Source organism: Grampus griseus, assembly GCF_964374135.1.
Source record: "Grampus griseus genome assembly, chromosome: 3".
NCBI classification, from domain to species: Eukaryota; Metazoa; Chordata; class Mammalia; order Artiodactyla; family Delphinidae; genus Grampus; species Grampus griseus.
Genome location: NC_139019.1, coordinates 146,174,826 through 146,192,950, shown reverse-complemented (window position 1 = coordinate 146,192,950; position 18,125 = coordinate 146,174,826).

Below are 18,125 nucleotides of genomic sequence, written 5' to 3'. Positions count from 1 at the left end.
GCGACGGTAACAGTTAGCTGTGTTAGGTACGGAGGGCGAGCCGGTTGTGAGTCAGAGAGCAGCTCAATTCACCTTTCTCCGTCTCCTCGTGCCTCGCAGGCCTCCAAACAAGCATAACCACTTCGGGTTTTTTGACTCGCCTGAAGGCCTGGGCGCAGAATTCATTGTTTCCCCAAAGTTAAAGCTTGAGGTGCCAGAGACAGTGGACCGTACGCAGTATTATCTGTTGGAGAGAAAAGATGTAGCTGCTGGCCAGACTTATTCAACTCTGTTTTTATCGTTCTGTCGTTTCTGAGCAAACATCTTCGAAATTGAAATCCTTCCTCATTATGTCATTTGGGGACAAAAGGGGACTAAGTCGGCCTCTTCCACGTGAGCAGGGCAGGAACCACGCCTGGGTGATTTCTCCAGACAGAAGGTTTTAACAGGGCTATATAGCCACAACATGTTCCCACATAACGTCCTGTGAGGCACACACGACTATCCCCGCTTTGCAGACAAGGAAACAGGCCGCTAGGAAGGTGCCCAAACAGATGAAGTGATTATAGACAGGGTTCTCTAGTTCGAAGTCGAATACTAACATCCAACTAAAAGAGCTCAGAGGATTATATGAGGGTCCAGTGTCTGAGGCAGTGCAGTTCTGAATCCTCAGGATTTCTAAGAATGTTCTGACCTGTAAAGAAGGCATATGACTTGTAAGAAATCAATGCTTGCAATATGTGAATAGACTAAGCTGTTCCTCACCTTTTCCCTTCCCCCAATTGAAGAAAAGTCTTCACCAGCCTGGTTCTTGGATCTTTTAAAACGCAGAGTGTGACCGATTGCTAGAGAAAAATTGAGTCTTGCAAGGATATCTATTTAAAGGAACTGAGGAAGGCTGATAAAAAAAAGAGGACAGGACTGTGGCTGTGGAGGATTTAGACGTTTAGAATGAGAAAGTCTCAAGAGAGGAGTTACAGGATAGTGGAGAAGGGGCTAATGTTCTTTAAGCCCATGCAAGTAAAAGTTGGGACTACTTTGTAATATGTTTCTGGATTCTGGACCATGATTATTCGATGCAGCTCTGCACAGAGCCGGAATCATTTGAGAGGCATAGCTCATGTTATATAAATACGTGTGCTGTTTTAATATTTCAGGCACTTAGGTATCTCATGGAATCAAGTGGTTTAAAAAACCACTTTTTGCATTTTTCAGATTTACAAGTGTAATGAATGCCCATTATCTTTTAAATAAATTAGAAGTATTTAGGCTTATACAAGTGAAAAAGTTAAATGCCCCTCTTTTCATATCCCCATTCCTATTCCCTAAGGTTAATCACTGTTAGTAGTTGAATGACTATACTTCCAGACTATATATAACGGGGGGGGAGGGGATGGATTATATAGTTAGGAGGTTTTTGGGGTATTTTTTTAATGTGTGTGATTCATATATTGTTCAACTTGCTTTTTATACTCAAAAATATATTTTGGACATTTGTCCAAACTAGTCATAATATGGATATGTTATAATTTAACTATCCATTTCTCCATAGATGGACACAAAAATTGTCTCCATAATTTTGCTATAAGAAATAATGCTTTCGTAAATGTTATGGACTGAATATTTGTGTTCCCCCAAAATCATAGTTGAAAACCTAATCTTCAATGTGACTGTTTGGAGATAGAACATGGAAAAGGTGATAAAGGTTAAATGAGGTCACAAGGATGGGCTTAATCTATAAGCTAGTGCCCTTATAAGAAGAGGAAGAGACACCAGAGCCTTCTCTCTCTCCACTGTGTGAAGACATAGTGAGAAGGAGGCCATCTGCAAGCCAGAAGAAAGCCCTCACCAGGAGTCGAATCCACTGGCACTTTCATCTTGGACTTCCCAGCCTCCAAAACTGTGAGAAATTTTGGTTGTTTAAGCCACCCAGTCTGTGGTATTTCGTTATGGCAGCCCAAGCAGACCACTACAGTTAAGTATCTGTACATATATCCTTTTGGATGTCTAAAAATAATTTTGTAAATATGTTCTAAGAAATGGACTTCTACGTTAAAGGGCAGGTATTTACTTACAAATATATGTGAATATAAATGCATCTTTTTACTGTTTATATAAATAGGACCATACTTTCTATATTGCTGTCTTAGTCCATTCAGACTGCTATCAAAAAAGACTGGGTAGCTTATACACAACAGAAATTTATTTCTCACAGTTCTGGAGGCTGGTAGTCCAAGATCAGACTGCCAGAATGGTCAAGTGAAGACTCTCTTCCAGGTTGCAAACCTCTTACTGTATCCTCATATCGTTGGAAAGGGCTAGGGGGAGCTCTGCAGAATCTCATAGAAGCACTAATCCCATTCACAAGGGCTCCACCTTCATGACCTAATCACTTCCCAAAGGCCCCACCTACTAATATTATTACTATTGGGGCTTAAGATTTCAACATGAATTTGGGGTAGGGCTTACAAACATTCAGACCATAGTAATTGTTATGCAACTTCCCTTCATCTCATGTGGTTTAGCCTTCTTTCCATGGTATAATATATAGAGGCCCATTGAATTCTTTTTAGGAGTTGTATAATATTCCATAGGATAAAATATATACTATTCTTTTAATTCTAGCTTTTATTTATCTCTTCATTTGTTAACACATTCTGCGATGGAAATTTTCAAACATGCACAGAAATAGAAAGAATATGATGATGAACACCGTATACCCATCACCAAGCTTCAACAGTTATCAACATATAGCTAATCTTGTTTCATGTATACCCTCCCACCACCCTTCCCCCTCCACCTCCGCTGGATTCTTTATTTTTTTTAAATAAATTTACTTATTTATTTATTTATTTATTTATATTTTTGGCTGCGTTGGGTCTTCGTTACTGCGCGTGGGCTTTCCCTAGTTGCAGCGAGCAGGGGCTACTCTTCATTGCAGTGTGCGGGCTTCTCATTGCGGTGGCTTTGCTTGTTGCAGAGCACGGGCTCTAGGGCTTCAGTAGTTGTGGCTCGTGGGCTCTAGAGCGCAGGCACAGTAGTTGTGGCACACGGCCTTAGTTGCTCTGCGGCATGTGGGATCTTCCCAGACCAGGGCTCAAACCCATGCCCCCTGCATTGGCAGACGGATTCTTAACCACTGTGCCACCAGGGGAGTCCCTCTGATGGATTCTTTAAAGAAAATCCCAGACATACACATTTTCATCTTATATACTAAAGTATGAATCTTGGAGAGAGAACAATTTTTTAAAGCTTAAACATAATACCATTGATACAAGTAAAAATTTTAAATAATTCCTAATATTATGAATTATCCAGTTCAGATTTCCCCAGTTGTCTCTTATGTTTGGTTTGTTTGAATAAGGATCCAAACAAGGTCTACACGTTATACACTGAGATGTGTTATCATTTAACATGTCCCTTTATCCCCTATCCTTTCTATAAATTAGTAGACCTACAGCTGCTCTGTCAAGTGTGGTTGCCACTAACTACATGTGGCTACTTAAATTTAAATTTCAGTAAGTCCCCTACATATGAACCTTCAAGTTGCAAACTTTCAAAGATGCGAACTGTGTTCGCATGTCCAGTCACGTTAGTTCACGTGTTTCACGTACATTGTCATGTGTCTGCATCCTCTACAAGTGGTTGTGCTTTTGTGTACTTTACTGTATAGAGTACAGTAGTACAGTATCTTTATTTCAAGCCCAGGATGTCCAGAAACAAGCGTAAAAGCAGAGGTGATGTAGCTGGTACAGCTAAGAAGCGCCAGCTGTTGTACTGTACTACTGTACTTTTCAAGGTACTGTAAGATTAAAAATGCTTTCTTTATGTTTTGTGTTTTTTTAATGTATCATTTGTGTGAAAAGTATTATAAACCTATTACAGTACAGTACTATATAGCCGATTGTGTTAGTTGGGTACCTAGGCTAACATTGTTGGACTTAGAAACAAATTGGACTTACAAACGTGCTCTCAGAAGGGAACTTGTTTGTAGGGGACTTACTGTAATTAAAATTAACTAAAATTTAGAAGTCAATTTCTCAGTCTCACAGGTTAGGTGCTTAATAGCTAAGTGGCTATTGGCTAATGGCTATGGTATTAGATATAGTATTGGATAGCACACAAAAACATTTCCATCATTGCAGAAATTTGTGTTGGACAGTTCTGATGTAGAGGCTTCACCAAGATCATGTTCACTTTCTTGACAAGAATACTTCATACATAGGTGCGTAGAATACCCCATGTTGTGTCAGGGTGCACATAATGTCTGGTTGTCTCTCTTTTTGTGATGTCAAGTTCAGGTATTATCAGCTGGATTCTTCCTTTATAAAGTCTTCCATTCACCTAAGAGTTTTAACTGACCATTGCTTCCTTCCATTTTTCTAAGCTGCTTCCTTCCTTCTAATTTATCATTCCCTCTACAATTATTAGCTGAAGTTCTTCTGTAAAGGAGACTTTTCCCCTATCAACTATTTGGTTACCCTCAAAACTAGAAAAATAGTTCATAAATGATTGCATCTCTCCTTTTATTTACTTGTTTTCAGAATAATAGGTGGTACCCTGTATTTTTTCTTTTTTTAGTATCTTTATGTGCACATGAATTTAAACATAACCAGTGTTTCAATCTTCCTTCCCTTTTTTGGGGGGGAAGGGATGCTCATAAAGGCCCAGTTTGGGCAGTGAGAGTCCCTTCAAGTTGGCTTTGATTCTTCGTGAAATGACTCCAATAGTCTTTGATAGCTTTCCTACTTTCTGGTATGATAGTGATCTTGGGTGGCCTTGGCCTGCAGTGGCTTGAAGCAGGATTTCTATTTCTGGCCAGAGATTGAGTTCAGGCAGTGGCAGTGAGAGCGCTGAATCCTAGCCACCAGACCACCAGGGACCAGTGACCAGTGACAAGGCCCTGGCCCGTCAGCTGTGTAGAAATGAATTTCCACATAGAGACAGAAAGTAGTGAAGCAAGTAAAGCGTTTGTTAGGAGGAAAAAGAGTACAGTACATGTGGATAGACACACGGGTGGACTCAGAGAGAGAGTTGCACCCTCATGGTAGTTTGAATTACTTTTATGGGGTATTTCTTCCAGGTTTCCTTTGACCAGTCATCTTGCTTTGCCTGGTTCTGAGTCCGTATTTAGTATATCTCAAGGTCCTCCCCTGTGTGTGTGCACATCTCTTAGCTAAGATGGATTCTAGCAAAGAGGCCTATGGGTAGTTGACATCACTTACTATGGGGTGGCGCCCCCTCCATTTTGACCTCCAAGGAGCCTTTCTGCGCATGTGTAATCGGGAAGGTCTCCTTGACTTCGAGAATGAGGAATATGTGGTCTTTCATCTCTTATCTGGGCAGAGACCAGCCTCTTCCATCATCCTGCTTTTATGGAGTGTCTGCTATTATGGAGTTTCTGGCCACAGGGGATGAACTATGAACTACAGCTGTTTGACCTGGGCCCATCTATCTCCTGCCTCAATAGAATATTCCAGGCTAACATTATACATTTCCTGTCCTGGAGATAGATTCAGCCATTTCTTTAAGGACCCACTGAATCCTTTAGTGGGAAGTGTTAGATACAGCATTCTGGTTGTGAAAGGTGCTCATTGCTATTTAGTTAGTTGTTTTTCTAGGACTTTTTAATAGACAGAGCTAGGAAATACTCCCTTAGATGAAAGATAATATACTATGCTCATTGTTTTGCATCTTCCTTTTTCTTTTTCCCTCACTTAGCAATATATCTTAGACATCACTCCATGGCAGCATATAAAAACTTTTTTTTCACATCCGATTTTACAGCTGCACAGTGTAGATGTACCCTAGTTTATTTATCTAGTTCCCTATTAATGGACATCTGGGTTGTTTCCAGTCTTGTGCTATTACAATCAGTACAGCAATGAACAGCCTCGTGCATGCATCACTTTGTGTTTTTACTAGCTTTGGGTAGTATTATAAGGGGTCAACTTGGCTAGGCTGAACTTTCCTCTGCGTTTATTTTGGTTAGGTTGGTTGACAAGAGATATTTTCACATGAAATTTGGTAGGCAGAAGAGAAGAAGCAGGCATTTTGGGTTTTATGCCTAGAAGATTGGGGCCAGTACTCTTGTGGCTCACGCTCACGGTGGCTTATTTGCTGGCTCACCAGTTTGCCATGGGGCAAAGTCCAGGCCTGCAACTGCTCCACCTGTGATTTATGTATCACATTTTCTTTATGCATTTATCTGTTGATAGATACTTACGTTGCTTCCATGTCTTGGCTATTCCTGGAATGAACATGGGGGTGCAGATATCTTTTCGACTTAGTGTTTTCATTTTCTTCAGATAAATACCCAGAAGTAGAAGTGCTGAATCATATGGTAGTTCTATTTTTAATTTTTTGAGGAACCTCCATAAATAGCTATAGCAATTTACATCCCCACCAATAGTGCACAAGTGCTCCCTTTTCTCCATAACCTCTCCTAAACTTGTTATTTCTTGTCTTTTTGATGTTAGCCATTCTAACAGGTGTGAAATGATATCTCATTGTGGTTTTGATTTCCATTCCCCTGATGATTCGTGATGTTGAGCATCTTTTCATGTGTCTGTTGGCCATCTGTCTGTGTTCTTTGGAAAAATATCTATTCAGACCCTCTGCCCATTTTTTAATCGGATTGTTTGTGTTTGTGTTTTTGTTTTGCTGTTGAGTCGTATGAGTTCTTTATGTATTTTGGGTATTAACCCCTTATAAGATATATGATTTGCAAATATTTTCTCCCATTTCATACAGTCTGTTGCTTTTTAACCTAAGGTTTGAAGCTGCAGTTTCCACTAAAATTTTTCAGTGGAGCAAAAACACCTGTTTATTGTATTGTTATTATTTTAAAAGCCACTTTTCATTGACCATTATAATATGGATAATTCTTTACACATTTGTTCTATGTACATAATTTTATTGAATGACAAGTATATGCAAAGCACCCATGTCAGACACTGTAATTTTACTTACTCAGCACCCAGTCCTGACCCCCTTGCCCTTCTCCTCTACAGAATGGAAAGCTAATACTCTAAATCCCAGCCTCCCTCATGGTTAGCAGTAGCTCTGTGTTATATTCTGGGTAAGACAAGTAATTAGGAATCTGATGAGGAGAGAGACGTACAAAATCCCCTCACCCTATCTCTTTTTTCCTACCTGGAATAAGATTTCTGGAGTTGGAGTAGATATTTTATGTCCATAAGACACAAATGATAAGGATGAAAGCTAATATGCTAAAGATGACAGAGTTAAAAATAGAAAGAGCTGGTTCTCCATGGTGTTGTAGAGCCGCTGAACCAATGTAAGCAATGCCTCCTCTGAACTTATTATATGAGAAAAAAGAAAACCCCATCTGCTCCTTGGCCACTTTCAGTAAGCTTAACACGTTCCTAAATGATACAGAACTATATTAAGTAGTACAATGATACAGTGATATTTAATATCTTATATAGAACCTCTTCTTTTAGGTAAATTGATTGCAAATATGCTTTCTTAAGTAAGATGCTGTTTCTTGTCTACCTTGCTGAAATTCACTGTCTAGTGTTTCTAATCAAGAGGCAGCTGGTAGGCAGCTCAGCAGCTCCATTTACTTTCAGGGGTATTTGCACTAATCTCTTACAAGGGTGCCATTGAGTCTCTTCAAACAAAACAAAAGAAAGGTTTGGTAGGGAATGTCACCATTTCTTTTTCATTTGAAAATGTTTGGGAATGTTTTTAGTTGCAAGTGTTACAAGATGTTAAATGGGATTTTAATCATTTTCTCAGGCTTTGGGTTCAGCCTCCAGTCAGATGAAAAAGTGTATTATTGTCCATGTCAAACTTACTAGGAGGTAGCTAAACCAGTCCTATGGACTACAGCCCATCAGACATCTCCAGACTAGAGAAAAGCAACCAAGAAAGTCCTCGAGGAGAGGGGAGAGAGGATTTCTTTGAAAGGAGCTGTTGGCCTAGAGTGAGGGTTATTCTCTGCCTTTACCTCAAGCCAAGTCAGGAAGTTCCACTAGCCCCATGGATTGGAGCAAAGTGTGGTGGAGAGTTCTGAAAAACTTGACCTATGTCCCCCAGACGTTAGGTGACTCCAGAGACTGCTGCCTGACTCTTGCCTGGAAAAGTATGACGGCTAGAACCTGGCTTGAGCTGCCTATGATGGCAAAGCAAAGAGACTTGTGGTGGGCTGGCTTACCCTTCTAGAAGTTGGCACATCCAGAAGTAGCCAAGCTAGAGAAGTCTTTTTTTTTTTCTTTATCTATTTTCTTATTAGTCATCCATTTTATACACATCAGTGTATACATGTCAATCCCAATCTCCCAGTTCATCCCACCCCCACCTGCCCACCGCTTTCCCCCCTTGGTGTCCATACGTTTGTCCTCTACATCTGTGTCTCTATTTCTGCCTTGCAAACCGGTTCATCTGTACCATTTTTCTGGGTTCCACATATATGCGTTAATATACGATATTTGTTTTTCTCTTTCTGACTTACTTCACTCTGTATGACAGTCTCTAGATCCATCCACATCTCTACAAATGACCCAGTTTCATTCCTTTTATGGCTGAGTAATATTCCATTGTATATATGTACCACATCTTCTTTATCCATTCATCTGTCGATGGGCATAGAGAAGTCTTTAAAGGACTTTTCCAAGAGGACTTTGCCTGCTGTGGTGAGGCAACCCCAGACTACAAAGGCTGATTTTTTTTCCAGATTCAAATACATGGCAAAACTAGTACAAAGAATTTTTGCATACCTTTCATCTAGCTTCCTCAAATGTTAACATCTTACATAACTGCACTATAATTGTCAAAGCCAGGAGATTAGCAGGGGTACAATACTATTATCTAATCTAGAGGCCTTATACACATTTCACCAATTGTCCTGCTAATATCACTTTTCTGGTCCAGGGTTCAATGCAGAATCACACTGCATATTTAGATGTCATATCTCCTCATTCTCCTTCAATGTGAAACAGTTCCTCAGACCAGCTATCTTGTAGAATATTCTTTGTCTGGAGTTGGGCTGAGATTTCCTCATGATTAAATTTAAGTTATGCATTCTTGTTAAGAATATCACAGAAGCAATGCTGTGTCCTTCTCAGTGCATCATATCAGAAGCCACATGATGTTTTTCCCATTTCTGATGATGTTCACTTTGATCACTTGATGAGAGTGATGTTTGCCAGGTCCTTCCACTAAAGTTACTCTTTTTTCCTTTGTAATTAACAAATATCCTGTGGGGAGATCTTTGAGACTAAGTAAACCTACCGTTTTTCTAATTTCACCTACTCATTCTAGCTTCCATTCATGAATTTTACCTAAAAAGTTACTACCAAAGTGTTTGCCAAATAATGTTTATCTATTTCCATTTACTAGTTGGAATTCTGTAAAAAAAGAGCTTTTCCTTTTCATCTATGTATTTATTTATTCAATTATTTATATCAGTATGGACTCATGATTCTTATTTTATGCTATGGGTTATAATCCATTACTCTTAATATTTATTTTCTTAGATTGTACCACATTTGGACATTGGAGCCTCTTCAAATGAACTCCTGTGTCCTCTTGTTTATCCCATCATTTTTTATGTGTGCAGTTCCTATTTTACATTCATCTTGTACTTTCCTGCCCCAACTCTGGAGTCACCCATACCATTAGTTCGTATCTCCAATTCCAAACCAACAGCATAGATTTCATTCAGCCTTTCCCTTTATTTTAACTGCTTTCTCTGACAGTGAAAACCCTGGGTCTCATTATCCACAGTATATTTACTTATTGGCTCCAATACACATAAAGTAGTTTCAGAAGTGCTAATCCATATCTGTGAGAAAAACAAACTAGTAAGTAAAGTGCAATATTTGTGCTCATTTTTTTCTTTGCCCTTTCAGTATATAGTCAAAGTACTATTTTCCAAAGTTGCTTGGGCTGGTTCTTTTCTGCTCCCACTCCAGTATGGTTATGTTGTTCATCTGTGAAACAGTCCGGTTCATCTGTTTTAGTGTATATTCAATTTGGGGCTCTATCCCATCCCTGTTGATTATATTTTATTCATTTTTTTAGTATGTGAAACATTTGCATGACTCTAAAAGTCAAAAATATATGAAAAGGATTGCTCAGAAAGGTGTCAGTCCCCCTTATCCTTTCTACCCTCATTTCATCCACTGCCTGTAGATAATCAATCGTATTAGTTCTGGTTTGTCATTTTTATGTTTCTTTTTGCACAGTTAAGCTGCAAGGGCCAGATTAGCATGAGTGTGAGGAGTTCACCCTGGGCACAAAAAAGGGAGGAAGGTGCACAAAAAAATCAGTAGTTAAATAATATTTTAAAAATAAAAATTAATACAAAAATCTGTAATGACAAAATATCAAATTTTTAAATAACCATGATTGTAAGGCTGAGCCATACTGGAACCTGAGGCAATAAAAATGAGCACCCTATGTACCTGTTTTTTTTTTGTTTTTTTTTGTTTTGTTTTGTTTTTGCGGTACGCGGGCCTCTCACTGCTGTGGCCTCTCCCGCTGTGGAGCACAGGCTCCGGACGCGCAGGCTCAGCGGCCATGGCTCACAGGCCCAGCCGCCCCGCGGCATGTGGGATCCTCCCAGACCGGGGCACGAACCCGTGTCCCCTGCATCGGCAGGCGGACTCTCAGTCACTGCGCCACCAGGGAAGCCCAATGTACCTGTTTTTAAGTAGTTTTTAATGCCAAATTTTCTCCTAGGACTGTAAGGCGGTTGAAAAAAATTGAAAAGTAGGTAGGTTAATACTCTTGACATTATTTTAAATTTAAATATTTTATTTATCCTAAAACAGACTACTATAATTTTACTTCAGCTTAATTAAAAATTATTTAAGATCGCCTCTTGGTCAAAAGAAATGAACAAACATGGTAATTGTCTCAACTGAAAACAATATAAGCAAAGAAGTAGATATTGAAAATATTATTCATGACTTTGCTTCCATTAGAGCCAAGGGTGTCTATGGCTCACAGAGCACTGTTGAGCAGATACCACACGTGTAGTTTCTTATTTCCTCTTCTTTATTATACAAAAGGTAGCATACTATGGGCACGCTTTTCACACTATGCATTTTTCATCCTGGAAATTACTCCATGTCAGTTCATAGAGAAGTTCAGAGATGCTGAAGGTAATGATCTCTGAAAGGTCAGCCATAGGGCACAATGCCCAACCTAGCAATTGTGCCCTGTCAGAGGCATGTTTGTGAAGAGGTCATGGAAATATCCCATGAGACTGAAGGCCAGCATTTGGACATCAGCCACAGGAGAGCACTGATGCTGGATTAAACCATCACCATCAAGTTAGACCCTATATTTTTCCTCCCATTTCTCCTTTCCATCCTGACCCTGGGGCACCAAAAAGCAGCAGGATGCATAAAGGAGGAGGTGAAAACAAGGTAAAGGAATAGAAGCTTTCAACTACGCCAGAAATGGAAGCTCTTACTTAAATCAACCTGGACTTTTGGCACCTGAAAACAGGACTATTCGAATACCTTGAAAATGACAGAAAAGCTAAGTGGTCTGCTCAATATACTGCGATGGATAGAGAAGGGAGAATTGACCAGGTAAATTTAAAGAGCAGTAGTGAAAAAGTGTTTCCCGCTTTTCTCCTACGAAGTCCTGCCTGCTAAATATGCCACATTCACAACTCAAACTCAAACTAGCAGGAAAAAGGTAAGGCTGATGGGATTTGCTATACAGTGGTTGTAGGGTGTCACCAGGGCCACGGTGACTCTGAAATTCTCTCACCTCTACCCTCATCAGCTCTGTTCCCAGTTTGAATTCCCTCAAAGGACCAACATTTACATTCTTTCTGTTCATTTCCAAGCCTGAAGGGTAGGAGGGGTGGGAGACCTATCTTTCTTCAAACTGTCAAAGTAAAATCTAGAGATTCTCCCTGATTGAATTATCTTCCGTCATATGTTACCTCAGGGCCCCCCATCTATGATTTTACTCTTGTCTTTATTTGGAAGATAAATATGGTTAATAGACATGGGGTGAACTGTGGTAGTTTTTAATATGACTCAGCTTATCTTTAAACATTTCAAACACACATATTGAAAGTTTATTGTTTCTGAAACTTAAATTTAACTGGATGTCTGTATTTTTATTTGCTAAATCTGGCAGTTTTAATTGAGGAATAACAAGCAGTGATGTCTCCTATATTATATTACATAGGATTATATATATAAGTACCTGGTCATTCATCCTGCCTAGAAAAAGAGGTGACCTGGGGTACAGACCTACAATGATTCATGGATATCTAGTTGTTCGGTAGAATTAGAAAAATTATCAATTTTTGATCCCTAATGAAGTAATAGATCCAGGTCATAATCTCAAAGGACACTCATATCATTAGGTGAAAAGTTAGTGAGAATCTTTATAACAGAGGGACCAGGGCCACACCACCTGAACCCACTGATCCATCTTAGATTCTCTGAAAGTAGGTAACAGACATTGTATGCATCACAATGTGATGCAATAGTACACAAAGATGCCCATGAGCTCCCATCGCCAACACACGAACAGAGCCTGAATCTAATCAGGTCTTTAGAATAGCTACCAGTTTTCAGGAAACATAGGGAATAGTGGAACAAGTTAGATGATATCAAGAGAAAGCAACCAACCAAATCCATTCTACACTTAAAAAGTAATTTGGTTTCTCCAACAAATCAAAGCATGAAAACGAAAGGTGGGGAACGTGTTGAATCAAAGAGACTCTTACGAGACAAAAACAACCCAATATGTGGGCCTTGTTTGGATTCTGAATCAAATAAACCAGCTGTAAAACAGCATCTTTGACTATTGGCTGGTATTGGATACCTTATGACTAACTGAAGAAATGAGATCCATGATCACAAGTTTTATACATAATGCTGTTTCTTTTTTTCTCCTTCTCTCTTTCACCTACTAGACTATATAGAGTAAGTTAAGATGTCTGATACAGAGTTGTGGTAAACTTTATAATTTAGCACCTAGATTGCAGGGTATCAATATGTGGTTACACTAGAAGAAGAATGAACATCACTTAGAGATGAATGCAGTGAGATCTGGGTCTCCTTTTTAGGATAAGCTCATTTTTCTTTGTATGAGGTATGAGTCCATTAGGAGAGTATGTTGGTTTTGGCTATTATTTTTGTTTGCAAGACTTCTTGACAGAAGACTCTATATGGATGCTGCATTACCAAAGGGGTGGATTGTAGTAGGTATTACAGATTGGCTCATTCAGCTCCATTCCAACCACTTTGTATTATGTCTTGCTGCCTGCTAAAAGCTGGAAAGCAAAACATTACATTTCCCAGACTCCCTTGCAGCTGGAATTTTTCAGATGATCTATCTAGCAATGTGCCCATATGAAATTTGGACGGTGGAAATATTATGAAACACAAGTCATAATTCTGCTGTTTGTGCTAGCAAGCAAGGTCATAAGAGGTATTTGGAGTGGGGTCCAGTTCCAGTTTCATGGGGTTGCAAGGCATCCACTTTGACAGTGTAAGTCATGACAAAGGCACTGTGAGCTTACAGCCTGCAATTGTGATGACAACTTTCTTATTCCCAGCTTCCCCACTGTGCCAGAGGCTGCTCCCTTGGTGAGCCAGCTCTGCAGTGTGGCTCAGAATTCATTCCTGGGAGCTCAATCAGCTCTTCCAAATCTTCTAATGACTTCATAATAACTGGTAATCACTCTTCTGCTTCCAGCTAGAGTGGATTCTGCTATCTGCAATGAAACATTGACCCATACGATTGGTAATACCCAGAGTCAGTAGGGGTTCAAAGAAACAGACCTTTTCACATTCCACTGATTGGAGTATAAATTGATTAATCATTTATGATGTTTTTTGTATCTTTAAAATTCTTACCCTTTGATCCTGTAATTTACTTCTAGAGATGTTTCCTAAAGAAATAATCAGAGATGCACTCAAAGGTTTGTAATACGTATAAACAATGACAATATTTGGCAGTTGTTGAAAACAATGTTTCAAACCATAGTGAATGATATGGGAAATATTCATGATGTCATGTTAAATGAAAAAGGCAGTCTATGTAATATTTCTGTATTATGGATGAAATGACATGATACCTTGAATTTGTTGAAGATACTTCAGCAAAAAAAGAAATAAAAGCAGTTGGGGGAGACAGATGAAACACAACAGGCAAAAATATTGATAATCACTGAAGCCTGGTGCTGGGCACACGGAGATTCATGCTAGTTTTCACTCTACTTCTTAGGTACACTTGAGAATTTCCATAACATGAAGTGTTTAAACTTTAAAATGAAAAAAAAAAACAGAAAATAAAATGATATGCATAGTATGTGCCCAGTTTTATAATATTAATATACACATACATATAGAAAAGAGACATCTATATGAAAAGATCAGTGGTTGCTAGGCATTAAGGGGGGAGGAAGGGATGACTAGGCCTAGCACATAAGATTTTTAGGGTAGTGAAACCATTCTGTGTGTGATACTGTTATGATAGATACTTGGCTTTATACATTTGTCCAAACTTATAGAATGTACAACACCAAGAATAAATCATAATGTAAACCATGGACTGTGGGTGATGGTGTGCCAGTGTAGGTTCATTGATTATAAGAAATGTCCCACTCTCGATGTGTGTGATGCACGTGGGAGGGCAGGGTGTATATGGGAAATCTCTGTATTTCTTATTCAATTTTGCTGTGAACCTAAAACTTCTCTAAAAAATAAACTCTATTTTTTTAAAAAAATACATCAAAATGTTAATAGAAGTTACCTCTGGGTTGTGGGATTAGCCTGATGTTAATTTTTTGAATTATATATGTGTTATCAAATTGTGTATTATATTTATTAAAGCAAAGGGTCTCAGTTTAAATCAAACTAACCAATTTAGAAAATACTTTGATTTGCAAGAATGCCAAATTCTGTTTATCAAGTTTGACTGATAAAGATCAATGCCCAAAGGGGACACGTAAGGGTCTCCCAGAACAAGGAAAAAGTTATTCTCAGCAGGTGACAAGAGTAAGACTCCACACATGATGGTGCAGCTATCTGAGGGAGAGAAACACATGAGATGGCTTGTTAACAGACTGGAGGGTTTAGCAGCAATCCAGTTCCACTCCAAGGAACTAGAACCAGTGCACAGTTTCAGAGAGTAAGGAAGGAATGTGATTATAACCTAGAAACCTAAAGTCAGATCCTTTATCCCCTGCCCTGCCTGATGGCAGCTGTGGGAATCAAAAGGCATTCTATATCCTGCCTAGGTAGGGATGGCCCGGGAAATATAAACTGGTGGTAGCCTCTCTCCGTGGAGGGAGATCTGGAAGTAACGTGTTGATCTTATTGCTGTTTTCATAGATGCTTTTCTATAAATTAATACCTTGATATTCTGTTTCCTTGTTCAATTAATTCAGCAGATATTTATGAAGGCCTTACTACGTGCCGGGTGTGAGGGAGAGAGAAACCACAGACAACTCCTAGGTTTGAGGGCCATTGAGTGAGTGGTGGTCCACGGACAGAGATGAGACCTGGGGGTAAGTCATGTTCGGACTGGGAGTGCTGAAACAAGAGCTCTGTTTGGAGATGCAAAATGTGCAAGGCCCATTGGATGTCGGGAGGCGGCCAGATGTAGGAGCTTTGGAGCTTGGGGGAGAGGACGGGGATGGAAAGAGAATTCCTGGGGGCTCGGTCAGGGCACATTGGTTGCCTGAGCTTGCTCGGATTTGGGTTCACCATCAGTATGCAAGTTCTGAAACCCGAAGACTGACGCTTTGACTCCAACCTGTGATGAGCCTTCCCGGAGGAGTGAGTGCTGCTCTCTCAGTGAGTTAGAAGAGTGATAAACTTACAGAGCAACAACAGAGGGCGCTGTGAAACTAAACTGCTCCTAAAGCCCAGTAAACGTTTATGATCTACCGGATCAATTTCAGCTTACGACATATTAAAATAATTGAGAAAGGGTCTCTACCATTTCTTGGCTTGCAACCTAAAAGAAATCAGAATCTGTAATAGTTTACCTTGAAATAGCACGAGCTTTGTCCTGAAATGCAAATAATACAATTAAAAAATATTAAAGAACAAATTGATTTACATGATGTAGTTTATCTTAGAAGATTTCTTTAAAATTGGCCATGATTAGCAAAGAGCAGGTATTTCAGGGTGGATCTATTTTATGCCTAACTATACACAGAGTAAAATTCTGATCAAGTATTCTCTAAGCAAGAGCTGAGAATCAAATATGGACACTAACTGTGGTAAACATGTTCATTGACAAGTGATATTAGTAATCTTTCCCTCCCAATGTGGTGTGAAGTAGTTCTGATGATACAAGCTATTTGTAGGACTTAAATGACATTAAACCAAAGGACAACAAAGGACAAAATAGTAAATATGTGTGCAATTCAAAATCTAAAAATAAACTTATTTCTTCATTTGCTTTGCAGTTTTCCGTAGGATTAAATGAGATAGCCTGCTAGTATTTGTGAAATACATAACACAGAGCCTGGCACACAGCAGGCGCTCAATAAATGCTAGTTCCTTCTTCCTTTGCTCCCTTTATTGATTCCCTTCTCAATTTACTCCTTGTAAAAATATTGCTTCCCACATAGATTAGTAACGTTAAATATTCTCTGCTATTGACTTGGGATGTTAGGAATGCAGAAGATAAGATGCAGGAGCTCATGGCAGAGAGAAAGTAAATTTACAATTGAGAAATCATCCTGCGGGTTTGTTGTTGTTGCTGTTTGTTTTTGATAACGTGTAATTATAGAAATTTACCAAGATCCTTTTAAGTGGGCCATGTCCTGCTTTCAGAGTCAGTTTGCTCAGGCACAGATCAACTCAGAGACTGACTGTCGCCTTGTTATTGAATTAGAGCTATACTTCTGACAAGTATGGCAGCCACATCATCACTTTAATCACCCAATAATCCACTGTGTCTCTTTATGCTAATAAATAAAACATCCTTCGTTAAATATTTCCTAGTAAGCAATAGCAGATCTGTAATCTCCACCCCTGTATGTTACAAAGTAAAATGATATAACAGTAATCAAATCAAATCATGTCTAGGAGTTTTATAGACAACTAATAGCTGCGATTGCAAAGAGCACATCAGATACCCATTGCAGGGTGCTTTTCTCTTTAATATAATGGACTATGCATATTTCACTAACTGTCTCATGATATCAAATAAATTTAACAAGATGATTTTGTAGGTCAAATTACTTACTAAGTTCTTTCAAGATTGGCTTTTAGACCTATTATGACTTTTAATGGTGCAATTTGTTAAATGATTGGAATTTCTAGAATCCTGCCTTCAAGTGCCTGTCAGAGACACTTGCTCTGTCCTGGTGATCTATTTTTAAAACCTAGTTCTCGCTTGTGGCAACTGAAACAAAAACGACCACTGAAGAGTGACTTCTCCCAGCTCAATTCCTCATTTTCAATTATTTAAACTACTTCCTTATTGCCAAATTATAATTTGAATATTCTACTTTTTCAAATAGCCTTCTGACAAAATTTCTTTCAACTTGTTATGAAGATGTCCTGAGAGTTCTCTTTCCCCTCCCAAATATTAAATGTGACCCTGCTTAATTTATGTCAGGAACTATAGACAAAATATTGCCAAAGTTTAAACTTTTAAAAATGGTGGGTTAGTTCTTTTATTGTACATCTGTGATGGTAAATTTAAAGGGAAAACTAATGAAATATGATCGAAATATTCAGTCCTTGCCCTGGGAGTATTGTCTTTGTCTAGACTGTATCTGTAGGTATTTCGATTTTACTCAGTTTAAGAAAACCTACTATTCAAGCTAAGTTTTTAAAAATTGCCGACCAAAAATCATGTGGTATTCTTTTTATTTCCCGTCTTTAAAAATTATTTTATCAAGTAACTTGAAAATGCCTCTGTGTAATAATTAGTCTTAGAAGTCAACATCCTTTTAAAACTAATCTTCCACGTCTGGCTTCTTCACACCTTACATTGAAATTCCCCTAAAAACTTCAAGTAGCCTTAAAATCTTGGTGCTTCCTGGAACTTCTGCTCAATAACAGAAGGCTTCACATCCCAAAGTGTGACATTCTTCTTACTGTAGAGCAGAGAGCGTTCTGGGGCAGAAGAACTTCCAGATGCAGTTGGAAGATGGTGGTTCTGTTCCTTCT